Source organism: Triturus cristatus, chromosome 1_2 (genome assembly GCF_964204655.1).
Source record: "Triturus cristatus chromosome 1_2, aTriCri1.1, whole genome shotgun sequence".
In the NCBI taxonomy this organism is placed as follows: domain Eukaryota; kingdom Metazoa; phylum Chordata; class Amphibia; order Caudata; family Salamandridae; genus Triturus; species Triturus cristatus.
In genome coordinates, this window is record NC_140580.1 from 961,050,448 (window position 1) to 961,076,567 (window position 26,120).

General features: G+C 42.9%; 1 protein-coding gene across 4 annotated transcripts in view; it reads left to right on the plus strand.

Annotated features, from left to right (window-relative positions):
- Positions 1 to 26,120, plus strand: part of TOR4A (torsin family 4 member A) — a 139,683-nt gene that overhangs the window by 98,772 nt on the left and 14,791 nt on the right. Inside the window, exon 1 of one of the 4 annotated variants that reach the window (XM_085610152.1) lies at positions 20,813 to 20,950. The exons of 2 other annotated variants lie outside the window; for them this stretch is intronic. The gene's annotated coding sequence lies outside the window, so the exon portion shown is untranslated. Of the gene's footprint in view, positions 1 to 20,812; positions 20,951 to 21,086; positions 21,227 to 26,120 lie in introns of those variants that run through there. One more of the 4 variants, XM_085610173.1, reaches the window with a different exon arrangement.

Genomic DNA, 26,120 nt, shown 5'->3' on the forward strand with positions numbered 1-26,120 from the left:
ATCCAGATGTAACACTGGAATGGCTGAATTGGGCCAAACTTGGGGATGTGGCTGAAGATGGAGGAAAGGGATGCCATAGTGGCTGGTTGCCTATAGCCAAGAGGAGCAGAGTCTGGGGTGTGCTGCTGTTAGATACGGTGAACGTGAATGATCCCTGTTTTCTGTGACTGAGTTTTAGACAGGGAAGAGCTCCCTGGACCCTGCCCCCTGACCACTCTCCTGATAGAGGTGCTGAATGATGGCCCACTTGGAACCCACTGTTCAAACTGTTGGTTGCACCAGTGTTTTCAATGTTTTTATATTTATAGATGTACACTACATGTTTGGATGCTGCACATTATGGTTATAATCGTCCTACTGGCGGGAGTGAATGATACAGGAAGCAGTGGTGATGTGATCAATGGTATAATTGCAGGTACATTGGAATCGTACAGTTGACTTCTTGGGACGCCACTCCTAGGTTGAGGGCGAACGATGAAAAGGACATAATGATGTGATGTTATGATCTGTAACTGTGCAGTGCTTAGAAAATGTTAATTAACCCCTTCCATGCTGCGCAGATTCCGCCGCTGTGCTGACGGAATCTTGCGCGGGCGTGGTCATGACGGAACGGTTCCGTCATGAGCACAGCTCAACCGTGGCTCATGACGGAACCGTTCCGTCATGAGCACCGAAGGGGTTAAAATACTTTTTTTTAAAACACAATAGTTAGATATTATTTAAAGATGAAAATGCTACGGGCCTGATTCACAAAAGTAACCTGAGACAAAATCCTAACTTTATGACTTTCGGTATTCACAAAGGAATCCTAACTTTACTACTCCTAAATGCCCTTTGTGAATACCAAGAGTCGTAAAGTTAGGATTTTGTCTCAGTTAAACTTAAGTTTTTGTAAACTTAAAGCTTAAGTTTAACTGAGACAAAATCCTAACTTTATGACTTTCGGTATTCACAAAGGGAATTTAGGAGTAGTAAAGTTAGGATTCCTAACTTTACTTCTCCTATATGCACTTTGTGAATACCGAAAGTCATAAAGTTAGGATTTTGTCTCAGATTACTTTTGTGAATCAGGCCCTACGTTTGTAGCAATGCTGTTTGAATGCAATTAACCATATTTAATCTAAAATAAGAAGTGTGGCTCTGCTGAAACAATAATATGCTTCCGGAAGTCAGCATCCACGTTTGTAGGGCACAGGCGAGTTAATCTTTCTAACCATGTATAATGCACATGTTTTCAGAAACTGCAGTATCACTTCCCTGTGTTTTTTGGCAGGTCTGGTAGCCTCAAAGTAAGATACTGCAGTGACTAATATTTATTCAGGCTCCCTCTGGGCTCCAGTGCTTTCTTATCTTTGGTTCTGCGGCATGGGAACCTCTTGCACAATCACACAGTCAGGGCCCTGGGGATGAAATATATTCGTGTTAACCATACAATGCACAATGGCTCTCCTTTAACAAAGACGCTAAATGTAAACTGCCCTGCACACTGTATACAACAAGCATAAGCAATACAGATAGGTCTGGTGTGGGCTACTAGCCTTGTGGATTTATCAATGCTTGTTTTATTTTTCCAGGGTGTTTACAAGACTTTGTCAGGGAAGCTGCTGGGCCCTTGTCAGTCTGCAAAAAGACCACAGTCGCTAAAAGCAAAAATATTTTTGGGTCTCAAAAAGCACACATTGCCAGAGCAGTACCTGGCACTGAAGGGAACTACTTTGTGTGTGGGACAGGGAAGAGTGTTGTCATTCTCTGTCAACTTGCTCTATGGCTGAAGTGTGCAGACCCATTGCACTACACTGTACGGTGTAATGTGTATGACATAATAACAGACCAATGGATGAAGAGGGCTGGCTGAAAGCCACTATAAATATATCATACATATAATGTTAGTAAAATCAAAAGGGTTATGACTATACCTCCATTGCCTACAGAACGTAAGATAAAAATAGCTTTTTCTCCTTGTGCTCCTTCGTGGATAGCTGTATATGGATCCTTACTCTCTGGGGCAGACCCTAAAGCATGTTCTACACTTCTCCAGCTCCGTTTAAAAAATCCCTCTGGTGTCTGAATTGAAAGCAACAATCACAGACTGCTTTCGAAGGGTTCGCCTCCAGTTTGTGCTTATAGCCTTTGGTCATCCTCTTACCTCAGCTCGTCTTATGGTCTAAACCAGGAAGTATATAGCTCCAGGAGGGTTAGATTCATGGCAGATTTTTAGGAAATTCTTTGACTATTTAAATCAGCTTGCAAATTTCACTATATGCAAATTAATATTGTTTGGCTATCAGTGACGGCTCGTCCACTAAGGTAGAGGAGCATCGCTTCACTGCTCGAAAGGAAAAAGACACTGATGATAACGTATTGTTATTATCGTTGTATTTTTCCTTTGGAAGTCAGTGGCTCGCTGGGGGGGGGGGGGGGGGGGGGGGCTGGGCAGCGCAGGGGAAGGAGTGGTTTGTACTCTTTAAGTGCGCATGACCGCTTGGCTGGCCCTTTTGGGCGAGCCAAGCAGTCCTGAGCACTTTGCATGTTCCCCACCAGGCTGCATTACACAGCCTGGTGAGGGACAGGCAAAGATTCCATGTACCCGTCTGAGCACCGAACCATGGCACTCGGATCAATCACAATGCTGCATTGCAGTGTTGTGATTGGCTCAGAAGAACCTGCTGCCTGGGTGCTTCCTGCTGCTGCTGCCAGCCAGGACTGGGACCGTAAAGATGAAGAGGACGGAGGAAAGGCGGCGTCTGTCTGTTTCAGGAAAGTCCTTTTTAATTATATTCTATTACTGACAACCTCCCCTATTCGGTAGCAACCACTACTAGTGGCTATCCAGAAAATAGGACATGGATCCCTCTGTCCAGGACCTGGGTTGCCAAGCCTCAGGGAGAACTCTACCATGAGGCCTTTGGTACTGAGGATTTGCCCGCTGGGCCACCAAGTGTTTCACTTAGCTGCACAGAAAGGTTGTAGATTCCAGGCCTGATATTTTATTTTACTGTATAATTTGAACCCTGTCAACTCTAGTTAAATAGTTTAGTACCACGAAGCAGCACTGTGTGTGCCACCCAGCTCAGCGGTCAGCTCCCTCACAAATAAGTTCTCTGTAAACAAAATAGTTAACATAACGCTGGAGCTTATCTACAGCGACCCTGCATATGATCAAAATCATGCCCAGATTCAGGTTTGAGGTGAGCACTGGAGAGCTTGCTAGATGCAGCCAATGCCCTTCGCCTAAACATGTAGAAGATGGGTAACTGCGCATAACAGTGACATTATGAGTATGGGGTTCTGAGCAATAGCAAATAGGCAACAAGAATGAGATTTAAGTTGCCCATGAGGTCATTAAGAACTCTGTGGTGAAAAGCATGCACTTTTATGATATTTATGACCTCCCATACCCACTCCCACTGCGGACATGTGCCCAGGGATACACAATCCGTAGGTGAGGCACTCACATCACCATACCCCATGGTACGTGAACAGTAAGGGTTCTACCCAGTGTTCTGCCACTTATCCCAATCACCCTTTTGGTATACTCCTATCTCTCAAAATACTTGTATCATGCCACACGCTTCCCACTGCCTTACCCTCAAAATACTAAAATAACCGGTTTTGTGACAAACTCCCCCACCACCACGTGCCTATATATAAAAATTTGGTATTGTACCAGAATATTGGAACCAAAATATAATCTGACAGAAATATCATGTCTTTATTATCATTTATAAAAAATGTACCCCATTTGAGTTAATAATAGAAAATCTACACCGAATGAACCAATATTTTTGCAAATAATATTTAGGACAAGATAGTTCTGCCAGATATATTTGTGTTACTGACATTCAGAAATACTACTACTAAAACCTTGGGGCCCTGCCACCCAGTACACCTCCCTCACCAACTCCTCCCTCACCTTTGCTCCTGCCAAAAGAAGAGGAAGTGAAGCCAGCAAGCGCTGGCCAATTACAAGGCAGCAAATATGAGTGACAATGAAGCCAAAGATTGTTAAGCAATGGGCGGGCTGCAAGCCCCTTGTTGTATACGATATCTCTCGCAAGCGAGAGCGCATGCAGGGTATGCTCTGTCGTAGGTGAGACCTAAAAAGAATACTCGCTTGTTTTGCAGTTCTGCATGGCCTTGGATGGGCCAGGGCCCTTCATTGGGTGGGACTGGCAGACCTGGCCATCCTCCAGAACCGGGCCTGGTTACCAGGCTTTCACTGGCCAGGATTTGCTTACAGCGGGTCTACACGCCCTTTACTTCTGGTTTTGCCATAGGTTGATCAGCTTGTGCAGATCTCTAATGGCAGCTATAAAACGGGATTTTGAGGTGCAGTATAACTGCATACACCGGCGGAGTCAAGATGGGGGTTCTGTGGATATTGAATGTTGTCCCACCATGAAGAAGCATAGATTAGCGTATTGCACTACGACTACTACTCCTAATGTCTGTAGAAATTTACAAGAGAAAATCTGTCTCCATTTACCTGTCTGCGCAGGTCTGCCTAGACCCACACTGACAAGGTAGATGCCATGGGCGACGCAGCAGTGCAACCGCAATGTCCTGCCTCCTACATGTCACTGGAGAACTGTGCACCTTAAATGTCCTGCCTTCTACAGGTCACTATAGAGAACTGTGGAAGGGGTGGACCACTGCCAGAGAGTGCGGGCTTCAGCAGCCCTGTGCATCCATTTTCTAAAGCTAGAGCAGCGAATATCTGGGCTTCGAAACCTGCCCCCGCTCTTTCATACATAACTCCATGATTGTCGTCTCTGGTCCACAGCTGGTCACTCAAAGCTTATTTTGTGATCTGCAGTTCTGTCAGGACTGCCTGAATAACATGCTTGCTTCTTGTAACTTTGTTTATTCTGCAGTCTCCTCCATATAACCCCAGCCAATACCTAGCCTTCAGTGGCCCCATGTTTACATTCCTAAGCCCTCTACTCTAGGCCTTTCGTTGAAACTATTTTCTTTAAATAAATAAGTACGAAAAGGAGCTGCATTAGCAGGATTATTACAGTATACGTGGATACTGTATTTCTTTAACAATTGCAACCATACTCTGTTTTACAGATATGCACTTGGGAAGTTCATGAGACATGGAAGGTAATTTTGAGGCAAAATAAGATGATGCATCTTGAAAAGCCCGAAAACATTGATTTTTCATGGACGGACTTTCTTCAATGTCCTATCACGTATCCCTAACCATCTCTCTCAGACCTTTTGCCAACAGGCTAAAATGTTGTCCCAGGGAGGGTAAATTTGCCATCAAAGCTAGTTACTGCAACACCTATCTGATTGCACACTGCATGAAGCCCGGGCTCACAATGGGGGCCCCCGTTGAAGGTATGGGTGATCTAGAAATACTCCTCTCACAGGCTTGTACAATATAAATACAGCCAATGTCTTGCATTTGACAGCTCAATGTACTTCCATTGGTTCGCATTAAGTAATGGTCTGATGAGAATAAATTGTAACAGAAAATTCTAGGACTGCAAACATGAGGTCTTAGCAGCGTATGATGGATGACAAGCCCGTGAATTTACCTTACCTAATCTCCTTGATCCAATAATAATTGATTCTTCCTTGTCCAAGTGCAGCATGAAGTGTTCCACACTAAACTTCTGCAAAGTGCTCTCCCGTGAATGTGAGCACCTCTCCTTCCATGACGTATTATTTGCAGAATATAGTTATTGAGTGGGCAAAGTAGAGAGGAAGATGGATGTGAATCCGTTGAAAAGCTCTCCGAGGCCATTACAATGTTTTGCAGAGTGTCACGGCTAACTAACCTTTACTCATGGTGCTCTATAATGCGAGTAAAGCATGTGTAAGGATCCTACAGCTGTGCTTGTTTCATTCCAGGTGGGCATGGATTGTCTTATAGGCGTCTGATTAGCCAGAATCCAGATATATTCACAAGCACAATAGGACGTTGGTGGTAGAAAGATGTGTGTCAATTTGTAATGGTGTCTAATGATGTCCATGGTGCCCCCAGTACAGCACTTTCTTCCTCTCACTGAACCATGCCAGCAGTTTCACATGAACATCCCCAAAGACGGAAGAGCCCTCTGTCGGACTGCATCAATCTTTGTTAACGTTGATTTCCAAGGGCTACATGCTGAATTCTGTCCTGCTGAAGAAAAACAAGCCGAGCAAGGGATTCCCCTCATGTCTCTTACAGGGACCGAACCTCCTGGAGGTGGTTCTGCTGAGAATACTGGCTGACATAGTGATTCTAATGTCATGGCTTCTGACACAGTGATTTCATGATTATAGTTTGAACATATTCTCTGACACAGGTAGTCTAATGGCCATATTATATGACACAGGTAGTCTAATGGCCATATTCTATGACACTGGTAGTCTAATGGCCATATTCTATGACACTGGTAGTCTAATGCCCATATTATATGACACAGGTAGTCTAATGGCCATATTCTATGACATAGGTAGTCTACTGGCCATATTCTCTGACATAGGTAGTCTAATGGCCATATTCTCTGACATAGGTAGTTTAATGGCCATATTCTATGACACCGGTAGTCTAATGGCCATATTCTATGACACAGGTATTCTAATGGCCATATTCTATGATTTAGGTAGTCTACTGGCCATATTCTCTAACATAGATAGTAATGGCCATATTCTCTGACATAGGTAGTCTAATCGCCATATTGTATGACACAGGTAGTCTAATGGCCATATTCTCAGATGCAATAATTCGGAAGAGCATATTCTCTGAGAAGAGAACATGTCCAACAGATTCTCTGAGCAGGAGAATATGACCATTAGATTCGAGAACATTGCACCGGCAACACCTATTGACTTACTGTGGCAGAGATTACAGCCATCAGAATCACTGGGTCCGAAATCAAGTCATGATTATTATTGTCTCAGACAGTATGCCCTTCAGAATTATTGTGTCAGAAAATATGGCCATTAGACTACCTTCTTAAAGGAAAACATGGAAATTACAAGAATTAGTGTGATGTGAAGAGGTCAGCCAGGGGCCTCAGCATACAGAGCCATAGGGCCTCAGTAGAGTCAAGTGGAGGGTGACGAAGGCCCGGTGTGAGCTGTGCTGGCTTGATCATGGTACAGACAGAGGCCTTCTTTTAGACTCTGTTTCCCCCACTTTATAAACTGTCCAAAGGCAGGTACAAGCCGCTGAGAAAGAGAAGCTTCACCGTGAGAAAGATAAAGTAAAACTAATGAGCAGTATGGATAGCACGCTATAGGTACAGGTGGGCTATTCGCTCACAACCACCTTCCAACAGTGCTTAGGTCTTACATTGTTCTCTTTATTAGCTCCCCACACTGTTCTCTTTAATTTTAGCTGACCTTCCAGTAAAGTTGGCAGCAACTCCTTCGTTTTCCCCGAAAATAGGAGGTAGACATGTGTCGTGCCTACTCTATGCAGATGATTTTCCAATTCTGGACGTGACCCAAGTAGGACTGGAAGTTAACTAAGTTTAATCATTAATGTGAGGATAATAAATTGAAGGTAAACATGGGAAAAACAAAAATAATCATGTTTGGGGAAAAAATGTAAACCATTTAAGTGGCAGTTTGGCAATAGAAGGGTAGAGGTCGTGTCCTCCTATAAGTATCTGGGCATGACGTTTACCAGTCAGCTGAGTTGGACCTTGCATTAAGAATTTGTGGAGACGAGGGCATTAGAGATGATAGGGGGACTTGTTCTCTTTAAAAAGACGTATGGTGGCCCCTCCTGGACACCCCTTTTAACTGCTTATAATGCAACGGTCCCCACGCAATGTCTCTAAGGGGCCGAGTTAATAGCCATTAGTATAGAGGGAAGATGGAAGAGATTTAAAAGTAAATGTTTGACAAAATTGCTGGTGCAATGTCCCAATCGATACATTTGAAGGAAATGTGCAGGCCTCGAACTTCTTAGCCTATAAATCAACTTTGCATTTTTGGGATAAACTCTTGGCCTCAAATACACAGAAGATTTCAGCCTTCTGTGCTGCTGAAATAGCAAGGAGTGAATTACAGTGGGCCATCGCAGGAACTCTAAAATTAGACTTAAAATAGCTGAGGCCTCACTTTCTAAAGCAGAATAAAAAATAGCCTGTGAAAAAGAATCTAGGTTGGCGTACTTGAAGTATGTAAGGAATAGACCCTCCGCAAAACATATGGTAGATTCATGGGAAAATATTAATGTATTTCTGTATTTATCTGCACTTCCAGATGCCCGGTTGCGATTAGTACTATTAAAATTCTGGGTAGCATTAACTGTGCGTTATGTAAGAGCTGAGAAATTTGAAGTGTTTCTAGATCAAGAGAATAACTGCACATATGGACTGCCTTCTCAAAACTTCAATGTTCATGTTTTAATTAATTGTCGTCATTTTCATAGGCTTCGTTGTTTGATTTTAAAACCTCTTTTTAAAAAGTATAATCTAAATTATCGAAACGACACACTAGCACTTTTATTAAGAATGGAATTCTTTGATGTGGCTCGCGCATTGGCTAAATTTCTTAAAATATGTTTGGATTTGTGGCCTAATGTGTTTAGGTGGTAGGGATTCGGCGATTTTAGTTGAAAAATGATGAATTGGTATTTACATAGTGTATTTATATATAAATTCTTATTGATTTTAAAAAATGTATGTTTTAAATACTGTCTTAACATTAATAAAGTATGAACTGAACTGAACTTCCAACAGTGCCACTTATATCGCCACAGCCCCTCTCTTACATGCATTTCTTTTGATTTATAGCGCTACTTATACCAACCCTATGATGTCAGAGCACTATACATCACCCATGTTATTCAGAGGCATTGAATCTCACGTGTGTAAATCATTCTATACAAAAAAGAATGAGAATTACTGTTCTGTGAGCTGCATTGTTATGTTATGTACACTAACATGTTCTACTGCGCACTCGGTGTCTTCGCGTTCCATAGAACGCGAAGCCGGGAGCGGTTATATTGGAAGAGATTAGCCAACGGCCTGCTGGCCGGTTGTGCTGCTATACCTGCCTGTATTCTTGAGAATAAAGATAACTTCATCACTAAATTATCTATGGACATTGATTCAACAATTGGCAACGATCGGGATTCGAACGAACTTCGTACTGATTGAATAAAAAAAAAAAGCAGAGCAGGAAATTACAAGCAGAGTTGACGCGACGCATCGTAAAGAGTTCACCGCAACTTCCTAGGTGAAGAACTCATGCCGCCGAGGAGAACAACCCTTCGCATTGGTGAGCGATCTATTAATTACTTCACTCGCTTTCTATCTTGAACATACGCTGGGCTGCACCTTACCGTTCCGATCTTTCAAAATTCAACGGCAGTTCATGGCAACCAGCTGACTGTTCAGCGCTCGCGACCTCCTCCTCAAGCGGCGAGTCATTCAAGTGAACCTTGTGCGTGTCACACGTTCTCCTATGGAACGTGGTGTGTCACATGACACGTAGCGGCCATCTTGGATTGGGAAGGCCTTTCTAAAGTTTATTAAGAGCGTTTGTCATTACAAGATGCATTTTTCTCTGCACCTCGAATTTCCAAGGGATTTCTATTCACCGATTTTCCTTCTTCACTATATCCTCAAATTCAGGTGAATACTTTCAACCTTTATTCATCGAATCTACAGTTGATCATTATTTTATTTCAGTTTGGAACTTTGACTCTGGAAATAAATTTATTCTTTGACTTCTGTTTATGTGGTGAAGAAAGGACAGTGTTTGGCCGTAGTTTTCACTGAACAATTCCACTGCATTTGGGCTGATATTTACAAAAAAAAAATTGTTTGGACCTTTATCTATTCTCGTAGCTGTAGCAACATGAGTCAACAAACATTTTCATTAAGTCATCCTGAAGCTTTTTGGTCTTGTGGTTCAGAACCAACTTTAAAATGGACAGAATTGAAAGAATATATTCTGAACTATATTGAGACCGTGGATTCGGACGGCAAGATGTCAGCTGATCAGAAGAAACGTATCTTATTACATTCACTAGGCCCACAAGGACTGAAATCATACAACCAAATGAATAAACCTATAGTAGGGAGTGGGTATAGCAATGTTTTCACGGTTGCCTTGTCCAATTTAGATAAATACTATGCTCCTAAAGTGTGTATAGGTATCACCCGATACAAATTCTTCCAAAGGAAACAACAAAAGAATGAATCAGTTGATGATTACGTAAGTGAGTTAAAAAAATTGGCAACGGATTGTGCTTTTGGTGAATTATTACAGGATTTAGTACGTAACCAAGTGGTCATGCATGCCAATAATCCCGCTATTCAGGAACGCCTATGGATGAATGGTGATGCCAGTCTTGATGCCGAAAATTAATGAAATGTTAGCTTTATTAGAAGGTGCCAAATGGTTCACCACAATTGATTTATCAGCTGCATATCATCAGATTCCACTTTCAAAAAGTAGCAAGAAACTCACTGCTGTGGCCGTTTTTCAACGCCTTATGCATAAATTGTTTGCCAACATAAAAAATACCAAGTTTTTTCAAGACGATATTCTCGTTTTTGGTAAAAACAAAGTGGAACACGATAAAACTTTAGAGACGGTCCTATCAATATTGGAATCAAAAGGTTTGTCCATTGAGTATTCTAAATGTACATTTGCCAGTGATCACGTCACCTATTTGGGTCATGTCATAGATAGTGAAGGAATTAGACCTAAGCCTGATCTAGTTAACGCAATAAAATGTGCGCCTGCTCCTAACTGCAAAGATGATGTCAGATCTTTTATAGGTCTTGCTGAATTTTGCTCAAAGTACATTCCCAATTTTTCTGCTAGAACCTACAACATCAGGCAACTCTTAAAGAACAAAACCAAATTTGATTGGTCACCCGAGTGTGAACATGATTTTATAGATATTGAGGATTGCATTACTAAAATTGCCTCCTTGAAGAGTTTTGACCCTGATGCTCAAACCATAATCACAACTGATGCTAGCATTAAAGGCTTAGGAGCTGTTCTTGCTCAAATTGATCGCAATGGTATAGAACATATTGTAGCTTATGCCTCCAGATCCTTGTCACCCACTGAAGAGAAATACTCAACTATTGAGAAAGAGACCTTAGCGTGTGTTTGGGCTGTTGGATCATTTTTGTGCTTTTGTTTGGGGTAAGCAGTTCACTTTGCGCAGTGATCATAGACCTTTACTGAAAGTTCAGACCACTGAAGGAACTATAAACACTTCAACTAGAGTGGCTAGACTAGCAATTAGATTACAGTATTATTGTTACAAAATGGAATATCTTCCCGGGAAAAAAAAATTAATTGCATACTTTCTTTCAAGAATGCCTAAACAATTAGATATGTGCGAAGATGAAATCTGGAATTCATTTCAAATTGCCTATGTACAAGATTTGGGGAACTCTGGCATTATGAAAGACAAATGGGAGAAAGAATATTCCAATGATGATGAATTATTGCAGGTAAAATTACACCTTGCACAATCTTGGCCAAGGAAAGTAGCTAGCGACCATCCTTTAAAACCTTTCTGGGAAGTTAGGTTTGATCTTAGTGCTCAGGATGAAAGCATTTGGCGTGGTGAAAGAGTCATTCCCCTTAAAAGCTTGCGTACATCAATAATAGCACTGTGTCATGAAGGACATTTTGGTATTGACCGTTCCAAACGCACTGTCAAGACTTCGTTTTGGTGGCCTGGCATGGATTCCGAAATTGAGGCATTTGTAAGAGAGTGCAAACCCTGTAAAGCCGCTGATAAATCATTGGTCACTTTCAAACCTCCCTTAAGTACCATGACTAGACCCAGTTCACCTTGGGAACATACTGCAATTTATATCATGGGTCCCATTGGTTTAGAGCACAGGTACATTTTGGTATTAATGGATTTATATTCTAGATGGCCTTTTGTCAAAATTGTAAGCAAAGCTGACACCGATACTGTCCTTCATTTTCTTGACCAATCATTTATAATGGAAGGTATTCCCTCTGTCTTATTAAGTGACAATGGAGTTCAATTTACGTCAACCAAGGCCAAAGAATATTTCAATAAACTAGGAATTAAACACAAAACTACTTCTTTGTACAACCCAAACAGTAATGGCATGGTTGAGCGCTTCAACCGTGTTATTAAAAATAAAATTCAAATGTCGAATAAATGTAATGATTGGGAAACTCAAGTCTTAAAAATGGTATGGGCTTACAGAATTTCTATATGTGATGCCACTGGATATCCGCCTTTTGTCCTTATGCGTGGAAGAAATCCTAGAACCAAATTCACTCCTGGTTGGTTATTTAAATCCAATGTTGTACATTGGTCCAAGGACTTAGTAAAAGAAAAAGGTGATGCTGCTCATGTTAAGAGTAAAGAGTGTTATGATTCAAAACATGGTACTAAATATGCCAACATTGACATTGGACAATGGGTTAGAGTAAAAAAGCCTGGTAAGACTTCTAAAGAAGTCAGTAGTTTTTATGAACCTATGCAAGTTGTTGAAATCATGAATAATGCTGTACGTCTCACTGATGGGAAAGTGTGGGACCTCAAGAGTGTAGCAAAATGTTCTCCACCTTCTGTTTGTACTGAGAAAGCTTCTTACTGGTATGATTTTGATGATTTGCTAGGTAATGATAATTCTGATACTTACTCAAGTGCAAATTCTCCTGTGGTCATCAATGACAACACTATAACTGTTTCTCCAGTTCCAGATTCACCTGTTTTAGAAACTGAATCAAGAAGTTCAGATGTTACTATTCAAGATGAACTTAATTTGAATTCAAGGTTTTCCAAGCGTGAAAAAAGACCACCTGTCTGGTTAGGGGATTATATTTCAGAAAGTTTCCCTTTGTAATGTTTTTTTTTTGGCTTTATATTTTGTTCTCTTATTAATTTAATTTGTGCCAACTCAACTCATTTTCATCTAATGTTGTTTCTCTCTCCAAAAGGAAGGGGATGCCATGTTATGCTGTCATTATTCTTGTTCTTTTTTTGTTATATTCAGAAGGGGATATGTTATGTTATGTACACTAACGCGCTCGGTGTCTTCGCGTTCCATAGAAGCCGGGTTACATTGGGACAGATTAGCCGACGGCCTGCTGACCGGTTGTGCTGCTGTACCTGCCTGTATTCTTGAGAATAAAGATAACTTCATCACTAAATTATCTATGGACATTGATTCAACATGCATGTACACGCTTATATATTTTTTTTATATAGCGCTAGCTAGACCCGGAGGCATCAGAACACTTTACAACAGTAAACGTTCACATCAAAGATAACAAATTCTCTTTGCAGCAGGCATGTTAACCCTCAGCGCTACTTTATGATGAGTCAAAACAGCCACTAAACAAAAACTTCCATCTCTTTCCAGCAGAAACATTAACCACCTAGGTTATCTTGACATTTTTAATGTTGCCTGAAAACTGTTGGAGACAAGTAAACAGCATGTGCTTTTAAAAGCCAAAATGTATCCCCAAACACAGCGCCGCTGCCAAGGTTGCGGCTGCACCAGTCACATCACCCTAAGGCCAGCCCTATTCATGCCCCTGCTTGTGGCGTCAGTGTAGGGATGGAATTTCATTTGGTGTGTGCATAGCAGATGTGTTGATTAGTCTTTTCTTTCTAACACTTTGTTCTGAGCCTAAAAATACTGCTTATGTGGGTATTGACTTTGAGGTTGATGCAGGCAGAGGAGCCAGTGAACTTCCTTGAGAATCGGATGAACTGGTCACATCTCCTTAGTTCCTGTTGTGAGTCATGCAGGTTCATATAGAACTCTCTTCACAGAGACGTTTAAGGCTCTCCAGCACAAGATATTAGCTTGGAAAGTAGTCTAATATCATCACATAGCGAGTACTTTCAAGGTTAATAAAAGAATACATTAATTGCAGACTAAGGGATAGCAATGGAGTATCCATACCACCAAGACTGTGGTCGGCCCACCTAATTTAGATGCAGGCGGACTTTACGTTTATTCACTACTCTGTTTCCACTGGGGTTAAACCCTTCCACCTTGCCCTGTGGAGTAAGGACCGTCAGAGGCAGACCTCTAATTCTGCCAAACCCAAATAAAATGGGCGGAATTAGAAGTCCCTTTTCACTGCCTATCACTTCCAGAAAACCCTGAATGTAAGAGGCAGTGAAAATCGCTAAATGCTTCCTTCGCTGTGGGAGCGCACTCCCATGGCGAGGGCAGCATTTTATTTTTTATTTTCAAGAAAGTCCTGCATTGGAAGAAAAAAAACTAGTTGGATGAGGGGCTTCGTCATATTGATGGAGCCCTGCATCAAACTTTCAACAGTGGTACTGTGGTTGCTGCCAATGCTTTAGAAATGACCCCCACCTTGGCGGTCATTTCTAAATTTGCAGACGAAGTAGTCGCGGCCCGGCAGGCATTAAGTCCTTCACCAGGCCAATGGATCCTATACCATTCGCCAAATTATGGATCGGCCCCTTAATGAAAGAACAGGACCTGATCAGGTGAGAGATGTCGACTCAGCGGTAATAATATTTATTCATAAGAAAATGGCAATAAATCCCATTGCACCCTTCAAATTAGCAGAATATGCTGGTAACCTCCCTCAGAAGCCTGGTATAATGATACTCTGAAATTAACGAAAATCTAATACAAGGCTCTAGAAAGGTAGTGGCGTAAAAATTTGCATTGACATGATAAGAGTAGATATGTTGAAGCCTTACAAAAATATTTAAAAAACTAATCAAATAAACTAAAATGGCTGCCTGCTTAATATAATACAGGCTTGCAGACACTCTATGGCACTATTCAACACTCCACCCTACTTCACGACATTCCACGACACTCTGTATCACTGTAGTCCACTCTACACCACTCTACTCTATGATACCTCATTCTATGACACGTTACTCCATGCTACCCTACTCTACTCCGCGACACTCCACTCTACGCCATTCCACTCTACGACACTCCATCTCACTCCACTCAATGACAGCCTATGACACTCTACTCCACTCAACAACACTCCCTCTACGACAATCTACTTCACTCTGTGCCACAACACTCTACAACAATATACACCCCTCCAATCCTCTCTTCTTTATGCCCCTCCACTGTCCACTCTACTCCACTCAATGCAGCTCTACTCCACCCTACTCTGCTCCACTCTACCCCACTCCACACCACTCTCCTCCACACCACTCTATTCTACTTTGCACCACACTACTCTACTTCACGCAACTCAATTCCACTCTATGCCACTCCACTCTTCTCCACTCCATGACTCTACGACCCTCTACTCTATTTCCCTCAACTCTACAACCCCTACATCTATGACACTTTGACAAAATACTCTACGACAGTCTGTTCTACTCCACTCTTTGCCACTCCAAGACAGATACTGTACTCCACTCTATCCCACTCCACTCTAAGATACTCTATGCCCCTCCTCTCTATGACACTCTATGCAACACTCTTTATGCCACTCTACGCCACTCCACTCTACCTCACTACTCTACTCTAAAGCACTCCAGTCTACGCCACTCAATGCCACCCCACTCTATGACACTCCACTCTACTCTATTATACATCCCTCCACTCTATACCACTCTACACCTTTCCACTTTACACCACTCCACTCTACACCACTGTACTACACTCACTCCATGACATACCACTTCTCCATGACACTATGACACTCCACTCTAAGACACTCTTCTCCACTCTATACTACTCCACAAACTTCCACCCCACTCTATGCCTCTCCAGGACTGTCAAAGCCACTCCACTCTACTAACACTCTCCTCTACACCACTAACTTTTATCCATGCTGAACAGCAGATGCGCTGGTGTACAACATGGCTAAAACACATTGGCAAACCAATAGCGCTTGCATAGACAAGACACATTGGCTTTGCCAATGCTTGTTCAATGAAAGTCATTAGGATATTTGTTAAAGGTAGGGTTGCTCAGGGTTGTTCTTGTGCAGGGGCTGAGAGTTTAGCAGAGTGTAGGTGTATTTGTAGGAGCTCTTACTAAATCAAGAGTAACATGATATTTCAAGGCTGTTAATTCACTGGGATTCTCTGCAGAGGACGAAATTCGTGAGCAGAAAATGCAAAACGTTTGAGACTTGAAGAATGGCGGGTGGAGTTGCCTACAGAATGTCACATTGCATGTGAAGAGAGACTGCTCACAAATGTACAGCAAATGCCTTCTGCCCCGACTTGTGCAAATCTGTGTGTTATCGTTAACACGCCTTGAAGTCAGAGATGCACGTTGGTGCCTCATACCAAACATCACCCATGTGGCGAGTTTAATAAGAACAGGAAAACATTATTACATTATACATACATTGTGTGAGCAACAGGCAGTGCTGCAAGGGCCTCTGGCTCGGAACCCTTTTTAGGTCTCGCGCCTAGCGTTGCACTGCGTAGCGGTGCTCACGCAGCGAGAGTCCTTTTGTCCGGGGTTCAGAAATGGACCCTGGAATCGTACACGCTCGGCGTGAGTTTTTTGTTTTGTCTTTTATTATTGGGCTTTTAGTGGCTGTATTTTTTAGACAGAGCACGCAATAGGCCAAAGGCGGGCGCATCGCTCCGCCCACGGCCTATTGGTGTCTGTTACGCGTACTAAAGCCTATCTGGTTTCAATTATCGTGCCCAGACATGGCGCGATAATTGAAAGCATATGGCTGTCTGTGGCGCGCGCACCATTGGCGGCTGTCTCTGCTTCCAAAAGCGATTGCTTTCGGTTTCGTGATCGCTTTACTTGTGGCTTTACTTTCAGTTTTGCAATCACTTTACTTGTGGCTTTGCGGCTGCAATACAGTTTGTTGCTTAATTGGGAGGAATGCGTGGCTAATCTTTACGTGGTTGCAAGGTAAAATAAACGAAGGCGGTTACAAGGCAAAGTAAATGAAAATTAGCGGCAAATATTTAATTTGTTACAAGGTAAAATAAATGAAGGCGGTTACAAGGTAAAAAAAAATGAAAAATGCGCTGCAAATATTTACGCGGTTACAAGGTAAACAATGCGTGCCAAATAATTGCACTATACTTCTCTTTTTCTAATGTCGCGTCAGGCTTACTGAAATAATTGACTGTATCTGCTTAGCTACAAAACAAGGACTCGTTGGGGCTAAGTCACACTTTCTGACTGGACTGAAAACGTGTGATTTTGAATAGAGTTCTTTCTCTTTCCGTTACCCTATTCCCTTAATTTAAAATGGTGCTTGCTTACAAATGGAGTTCTAGACATATAGGCAGAAATACACAGAGCTAGTCCTAGGTACAGGAAAACAGACGTACACACATATAGAAAAGGAGATTAACAAGCAAAGAGCTATACAGAAACAGAGGCACATACACAAAGCTAGAAACTGAGACAGATAGACAAAGAGGAACAGAGGCAGAGATAAAGACAGAAACTTATAAACACTAAAAGGCACATATAGAGTTTGGTACATACACGTAAATACAGTGTACACCTAGGAAGACACATATAGCGGTGCATGACGGGCACAGAGGAGCAAATACAAAGACAGAGACACACAGATCGACTGAGAGAGATAGAAACGCACAAACTAAGAGAAAGATGAATACACTATGAGAGAAGAAACAGACAGTAAAACAAATACATCTTGTGGCTTTGCTTTCAGTTTTGCGATCACATTACTTGTGGCTTTGCTGCTGCAATACAGTTTGTTGCTTAATTGAGAGAAATGGCTAATCTTTACGCGGTTACAAGGTAAAATAGCGGTTACAAGGCAAAGTAAATGAAAATGCAGGGCAAATATTTACTTTGTTACAAGGTAAAATAAATGATGGCGGTTACAAGGTAAAAATAATGAAAATGCGTGGCAAATATTTACGTGGTTACAAGGTAAACAATGCGTGCCTAATAATTGCACTGTACTTCTCTTTTTCTAATGTCGCGTCAGGCTTCCTGAAATAATTGACTGTATCTGCTGAGCTACAAAACAAGGATTCGTTGGGGCTAAGTCATCCTTTCTGAGTGAACTGAAAACGTGTGATTTTGGATAGTGTTCTTTCTCTTTCCGTTACCCGATTTCCTTAAGTTGTGTGTGGTTGTGTATGTGTGTGTGTGTGGTTGTGGTTGTGTGTGTGTGCTTGTAGTTGTGTGTGTGGTTTGTGTGGTTGTGTGTGAGTGTGGTTGGGTGGTTGGGTGTGTGTGTTTTTGTGGTTGTGTGTGTGTATGGTTGTATGTGTGGTGTTGGGTGTGGTTGTGTGTGTGGCTGTGTGTGTGTGGTGTGTGTGTGTGGTGTGTGTGGTTGTGTGTTTGTGTGTTGTGTGTGTGTGGTTGTGTGTGTGTGTGGTTGGTTGTATGTGTGGTTGTATGTGTAGTTGTGTGTGTAGTTTCGGTTGTGTGTGAGGTTGTGGTGGTTATGTGTGTGGTTGTGTGTGTGTGTGTTGTGTGTGTGGTTGTGTGGGTGTTGTGTATGTGGTTGTGGGTGTGTGTGTATGTTGTGGTTGTGTGTGTTGTGTTTGTGATTGTGTTTGTGATTGTGTGTGTGGTTGTGTGTGGTTGTGGTTGTGTGATTACACATCACATAATTACACTGTATTCAATACAACATAAATACACTCCACATACCACTCAGTACTACATAATTGCACGTCGCATAATTACTCAATACTAAATGCAAGATAAATACACTCCACACAATACCAGTCTGTGCCACATAACACAACACATAATTACACTGTACTCAATGCAACATAAATACTCACCTTTCACTCAAGTTCGTGCTATATAAAAAAAACTAAAAAAAACAATTGCAATGCAATAGGTCTCACATTACTGAACCTTTGAGCTGCTATTGGTGTTGCATTATTATTAGCAATGCCAACAGCTCAAACTTTAATAATGCGAGACCTATTGGATTGAAAATGCTTGTATTTTATGTATTTAATAAACTATTTTCTGGCCCCTGCTCCTCTTTTTATCAGCATCCCTCAGTTTCTTCTTACACCACACACAACAAACTGGATTGTCGCCCGCACTTTAATAATGTGTGTTGCCATTTTAATAGCCGTCAGTGTGTTATCTTCAGGATATAGACAGATCCTTTTGGCAGAGGCTGGACTCGCTCTGCTATTGTACTGTGCTTAGTGGTTTGAACCTGTAGTTATACAAAGGTCGAATAAGGGTGTTCAGAGGACTAATGCAGCCATGTAGTGTCCTCTCTGCATCCTGGAGGTCAGAGGTTTGTGAATCTTCGATAGGCACTCGTCCTTCTGAGACTGATACACTGGGCACTGTTGGGCAATAACGATTACCAGCGTGGGATTGGTAATGCCCGAGGGACCGGTGCCGAGTTCCAACTGTGGGCTGCTTTTTGGAGCAGTCTGGGGGCCAGATTTGGGCGGGGTCGCTGTTGTTCGGAAACAGCCAGCGGCCCAGTAGGTGTCTGAGTGGCATTTCTGGAGGCAGATGGGCGCTCATTACCTCACGTTTAGCATCAGGCAGAGGTGTCTCTTTCTCTTGCAGGGCCGGCCCAATAATGTGGGCATACCTAGCGGGGCAGGGGGCCCGAGCAGAAGTGGCATCGCTTGTTTTCAGTCACCAGTGTAAACTAATCTGTGAATATTTTTGTATCTCCCCCCCCCCCCCCTCCCCCCTTTAATTTATCAAATTTCGCCGAAACACGGTTTTGAGAAAAGGCAATATGGAAATGTGGGCCACTTTTTTTTTTTTGCGTGTCCGGGCCGATTTTGAATCCCATTCAAACCCTGATGATTACTGTGATTGGAGAAGGCTCAAGGCCGCCAGATCTGACTGAACCACTGAGCTTTATTGCTGTTATACAGAGATGTCTGCGGCAGGACTAAAAAACCCTTTTGAAACCTAGAACCTCTAGGTAACTTTAGGCCTACTAAACAGGCAGTGGCGTTAACTGATTGAGCATGCCTGCTAGGTTCGACACATGTGAGACGCAGGCAACAAAACTCTCTGCAGCGGGCACGTAACCCCCTCGGAAATCTTTTCCGTGAGCTACACTGCTCACCTTAAAATCAAACAGCATAAAACAGCGTTTCGACAAAATCTTTAAATTGTACAAATAATCCAGCCAAGGGCCGGGCCAACAACATTCCCTTAGCTGCCAGGTGTCCCAGTTCTATGCGTGACTAGTTCTACCAGGCCGGTTTTTTCTTGTAATTCTGGAAATTATAGTCTCATCTGACACACTGCAAAACCAGAACTACAAGTAAAAGAATTCTAAGTAACGGCTGGACTATTTAGACACGCAGGGACCTGGGAAAATTAGAGCTATGCATTGACCGGTTGAGAGCTTCGCACTACTCACCTACCTGTTTAAGTTCTCCTACCGTTTTAAGCTGCCAGAGTAGCAGGCTTAAAATGCATTGAAAAAACTCTTCCGGAAAGGGGTGTGGTGCTCATAACCGATCAGACATACATTCAACATGAAAGTTCAGGACCCCAACTATATACCAAATCTCAGATTGGAAAACCTCGTGGTCATCACGCACGACATCCAAACCCTGCAATATAGGATCAAAACAAAAAGAACAATCCCTCCAACCACACACCCTACAAAATGTAGCGCGCTATTCACGTAGGCAAGCGCTTCAGTGATTCACGGAGCTGCATAAATGCTGCAGCACAATCCAGTCCTGCGAATGTCAGTACCCTCGATCAAGGAATTTACTAACATTTTGTCTGGGAATTTCAGGTCACAGGTTCATCAGTGTCTACCAAAGTTAGGGCTCAGCAACAAATGCAGTTTTCTTTTTGGCCAAACCTACAGAGCGGTGCTATGGGATCGACCCTAAACAACTCAAGCTAACCGATGTAACGTGCTCTTTTAAGACGGCCCCTACCTGCACCAGGTTTTTAAGTGGCTCATGAGAGACAAAGTGTTGGAGGGCGGCAATTTTGAAGATGAGACAGAGACTGCGGGCAGTGAGGCGAGGGCGGACCATAGGGGCCGATAATAGAAAACTCGAACCGAAGAAGCGGCGAAACAGGTAAGCACAAATCCTCCTATATAACCGGCTTGGAGCAGCTGATTGACGAGGAGGTGTAGCACGGCCTTGCTAGCGGGCCCTATTTCACAGAAAATGTTTATTAGAACGGAGTCGTTTGCCGAGTTCAGGGTTAAGTAGCTCATCTTGTTAATGGTGCTTTGCATTCTGGGACTTGAGGTCCAGATTGGACAATAGGACTGCGCGCCCCAGAATGCCAAGCCAACAAAAAATCTGGACCGGATGTACTGCTCCGCGTTGCCTGTGAAAGAACTGCAGGTGAGTCCTCCGACACAAATCGAGCAAAGAGTGAAACAGAACCAATGTGCGAAAGTGCATTTAAAAATGGTAAAAAATAAGATTCAATATTTTGGGGGAAGGCTGGCCCCTTTATTCTACGGGGCATTTCCCCAGTGTGCCGGGGCCGGTTGTAAAAGCGCAGAGCCGCTCCTGGGGCCTCTGTTTATCCAGCCCCCAAACAAACTGAAGCAGATCCTGATTAGAAGGCTTCAAGAGAGGATGGAAATAACGCGTTCAGAGAGTGAGAAAAGGGGGGAGAAAACGCGTTAGAGGTGCATAGCGACTGCCCGAGTAGGCGAAGGGAGTGTGCCTGCTTTTGTTTGTCGGTGCTGCTGTTCGTTTCCCAGTCTGGCCTGGCCCCCAGAGCCCCTACCCGAAAACTGACCCTTTACACACCATTTCGTGGACGAAGTGTAGGAAAACTAATTTCAAACGAGTCCGGATTTCTCCTATCTATTTGTAAGCTCGAGTTTGGCGCCCTCTATTCATTTTTCAGCGTTTCCCAACCTTTATTCCTCCACACCGTCGGAGGAGCTGTTTTTGAGGATGTCTGTGCGTCCCTGCTCGGGAATTTACCTCTGATTTTTAGGATCACCTCAGTGCAGACTCCCATTTACAGTAAAGCAGGGAAAAAGATGCCAATTGTATTTATACAGTGCGTACAAACCCTGCCTATAGCAGCGATTTTCGGCCAGCAGATGCTCCGGAACCAAAGATTAGAGTGTAATCGATGATAGTTAGATTAGTGATTCTTCTTTTCCTTCGGACATTAGTTGAGCTTTTCACTTAATGTGTTTAGTAGCTTTTAGTGCCAGATTACGTTGAGAGATGCTCTGAAAGGAAGACGCTTGTTACTGGACCGACCGTGGCCTTCCTGCACTCTCTTTAGGTCTCTGCCTGACGCAGGCAGGGCATGCGCTGCTTCGTCATACGAGGCTTTTTGGAATCGATACGATTCCCAAAGCTTCGTCCCAACTCCGCCATTACCTTTTCATTCCTGCGCGTCATTGTGCGTCACAAATTATGCCAAAAGCCAGTGCAATGATTGCACGGTAGGCATGCCACTCGCTGCTTGTTTTCAAACTGCGGGGGCATGCTACGAGGCACATTTTCTGAAATCAGGACTTGGTGGCGGCGAAAGCTGCTGAGATTTCACCAGATAAAGATGTTTAATGTATTTTCCTAAAGTGTAATGCACGGAGCCACTTTCCTGCCCTTAGTAGGAAGTGAAAACATCACCGTGAACTGCAAGTTTATTAGACGGTGAACAGTTTCAGTTTTTTGGGACACTTCCTTATATTGACTCAGTCTCAGAGGTGAGAGGGAGTGCAGCTGGACGCTGGACCCCTTCCCAGAATATAATCTGCAGAAATTGCTTTAAAAAAAACAAGCATTAGCAAATCCAATAGGTCTCAGCAAACCGAGTGCTAATGGCATTGTCAATGACAACGTATTTTAGCTATGTGTTATGGAGTGGATGTATGCAGTGTGAAGTAGAATTATGTCTGTGGGGTTGGAATTGGTTGTGAAATTGTGTGGTGTTGAGTGGAGTTTTGTAATGGAATTATGTGGATAGTAATTATGTGGAGTGGTACGTGTTGTGAAACGGCATCAGTGGAATTATGTGATGTTGAATTTTATGGCATGACATGGAGTTCTGTTGTGTGGATTAGAGATATGTTATGTGGAGTTGAATTGTGGAGTGGCATCTAGTGGTTTGTTGTGGAATTATTTGGTATGGAATGGAAATGTGTAAAGTTGAATTGTGTGGCATGGAACTGTGTGGTGAGTGAAATTATGTTGAAGCGAATTATGTGGCATGGTGTATTTATGTGGGTTGCTGCCGTGTGTCATGCTGTATTTATGTGGGGTGTATTTATATGGTATTGAGCAGTGTAATTATGTGGATTTGAAAAACCTATAAAAAGGCAGAGGTGTGTCACTACTGCCATTACGAAAAGGGGTTCTGCTGTTGCTCACACAAGTGTTTAGTTTGGGGCCATGCGGCTACAGTTTAATAACTTTTCTGTAAAACGCCACTTTGTTTAACCTCAGCAAGGAGAACTGTTAATCATATTTCAGCAGGAGTCGGAGAACCTCACTACTCGTAATGTCCACACCATGCACTGCTGTCCTCACAGTAAGCTGGTCTGTATTTCGGAATCCAAGAAGTTGATAATTATGTAAACAATAGTCCTAGGAATATGGTATTGTCACTTTCAAAAGGGCTCTATCAGAAACTCTGCCCATCCCATGTTACACTTTAAGTGGTATGATCTGCTGCAGTTTGAAGACACACTGCCTCGGGCTGGAGTGTGTGCCCCTGCTACACCGTCACTAAGATTGATTTAATACCAGGCAAGGGGCCACAACTCTGCTTTGGTTATGGTATCATGAATGTCAGTGCAGTTGTTAGAGTTTCGGCCTTAGCACAACATCCTGTGATCTTGGGCAAATCACTTAATCTCCCTGCTTCTACAAAAACAAGCATGCTGTTGTGAATAGTAACCGGCGCTCATGTAAATTAGTCGAATACATTCAGGTGGTGTTGACGCTATATAAAACTGCATTAAAAAAAATGATGTTGGACATAGCAAATTAACTGAAAACACTAGCACTATATGGAGTGCTCCAAGACAAATAAAAGTAGTCCGGAAAACATTTCCTTAAATTGCCCCTGCGCAAGCATAGTAGTATTTGGTCCCTGCTCGTAGGTAGGGCTAATGACAGGAGGAAGCATGACACATGCATGCCATGGACTAATGGAGAAAACAAACAATGGTTCCACGCAGAAGCCAGCAAATGGCAAGCCTGTGGAAGGGCTGAAGCCCACAAAGTGCATACAACAGGTCTCTTTTCGAGACAGCGCATGCGTGCCGTCTCTAGCCGAAACCTAAAAAGATGGGCTTTGCTTCAGGCATTGGTGAAAGTCTTACTGCTAGGAGGCCCATTGTTGCCTGTACCTGAGCTTCCCTTCATGAGCAAAGATGGGGGAAGGGGTGGATGTGACTTGCATGTAGGAGTGAAGGAAGTGTGTAATCGTGTGCCTTTCAAAAAAAAAAAAGTGGGTGCATTAATTTTGCCCTGAATTTCACACACATTCCACAATGTATACATAATATGCAACAACACGTACAACAAACCTGCTTACAATGAAGAAACTAAATAAAATCAGATTAAATACATCAGCAAAGGTTTGTCCTTTAAAAAAACAATCGTGAATGTAGCTTTTAAACTCAAAATCTAAGGTGTGTTTGGTTTAAAACTTGGGGGCATATCAACAACAACCGGTGATAATTATCACTTAGCGCTAGGATAATTATCGCTGGCTAGTGTGGATTTTTATCGCTGAGATAGCGTGCTATTGGCAACGCATATCTCAAAAGCGATTAAAAATCCTAGCGCTAACTGCCTAACGTGAGATTATCGCTGGAAACCCAGCGATAATCTCACAAAATGTGGCGTTGGCTTGTTGATAGGGACTCACAAACTTAGCCATGATATCCTCCTTCCGTAGGATATCAAGGCTAAGTCAGTCCTGAAGCAGGCGTAAGGAAAGTATTGATAACAGGGGTTACCGCTACTTTTCCTGCCGCTATGCTTCATAGCGTGGGGCTTGATGATGGGAGAAATGTCGCTTAGCGACATTTCTCCTCTCATGTCCGGTCAGGGACGCCCACCTTGCATCTCATTAGAGATGCAAAGCTGGGCGTTAAGATTTCGTACGCTAAAGCAAGGTTTCGCACGTTAGCGTGACCTTGCTAATTAGGGGATAAAATTATCGCCGCTTTTCGGCCAAAAACAGCAGCAAAAGCGGCGATAATTTTCTATCGCCTCGTTGGTGAGATGCCCCTTGGTGCCTCGCGTATCTCTCTTCGTGACTGTTCTTGGTTTCTCTGCCACTAATCCTTTCCATGTTTAAAAAGCGAGACCTACTGGCTTTGCCAATATGGGGTGTCTTTGTGCTGTTTTAGTGCAAGGTTAGTGGAGTTGCAATGGAGTCCCTGCCCTCACGATTGATTGAACATGTTTCGCACTTGTGCTATAAATCTAGAAGCTCTCTCCAGAAGATGTCTGCCCTTTTTTGAAGTGAGTGGTAACTTGTGTGATCTGATCAGTGTAACACTCCAAATACTTAATCTGTTCGAAGTGTATATACAATCCTTCATATGTTCAAGGATTACTGGTCCTGGGGCTTGTCCCCAGCTACTTGGCTACTGCAAAGTTGTGTATCTGCAATGTTTCCATCTCTGATCTGTTTAGGCAGAACCGATCTTCTGCCTCCCAAGCCTATTTTTTGGCACTGTTTCCCCTTGGAGCTGTGATGCTTTTCTGGAATGGGTCATCGTTCCATTTCCTTGAGGCTGCAGACAGTTGAATACCTATGTCAGCTTGACTGAAGGAAACTCGTGGGTATTAAGCAACACACAGCAGTTAGTGTTCCAAATTGAGACTGGTGCCATCAAGCAAACTCTTCCTCCTTGTTTGTCCCTTGGTACTCAAGAATAGAGTTCCTGCATATGTTTTCCTTGCTTGAGCAATGTTTACTTTCAGCAAGATGATGGTGAAGGCCGAGGACTGCTACTGAAAGGTTTAAAAGTCCTATTTTTAGGTCAACGACTGCCAGACAGTGCAGCTGGATGGTTTGCTAATGACGTCCTGGGGACTTTCGGAATGCATCACACCTGTAGTGGGCCATTGTGGTTTGTAACGCACAGTTGCTTGCTTTCTTTTAGCTGGGTCTATTTGTTTTAGGCTGTCCAGCTTGAGTTTGTCCCTTGCCTTGGCCAAACCCTATTTACTGTATTCTTCCACCAGAGCTCGATTTCTGTAAACAGGCCTTTAAATCTTGTCCCTTTTGCTGTGCATCCTC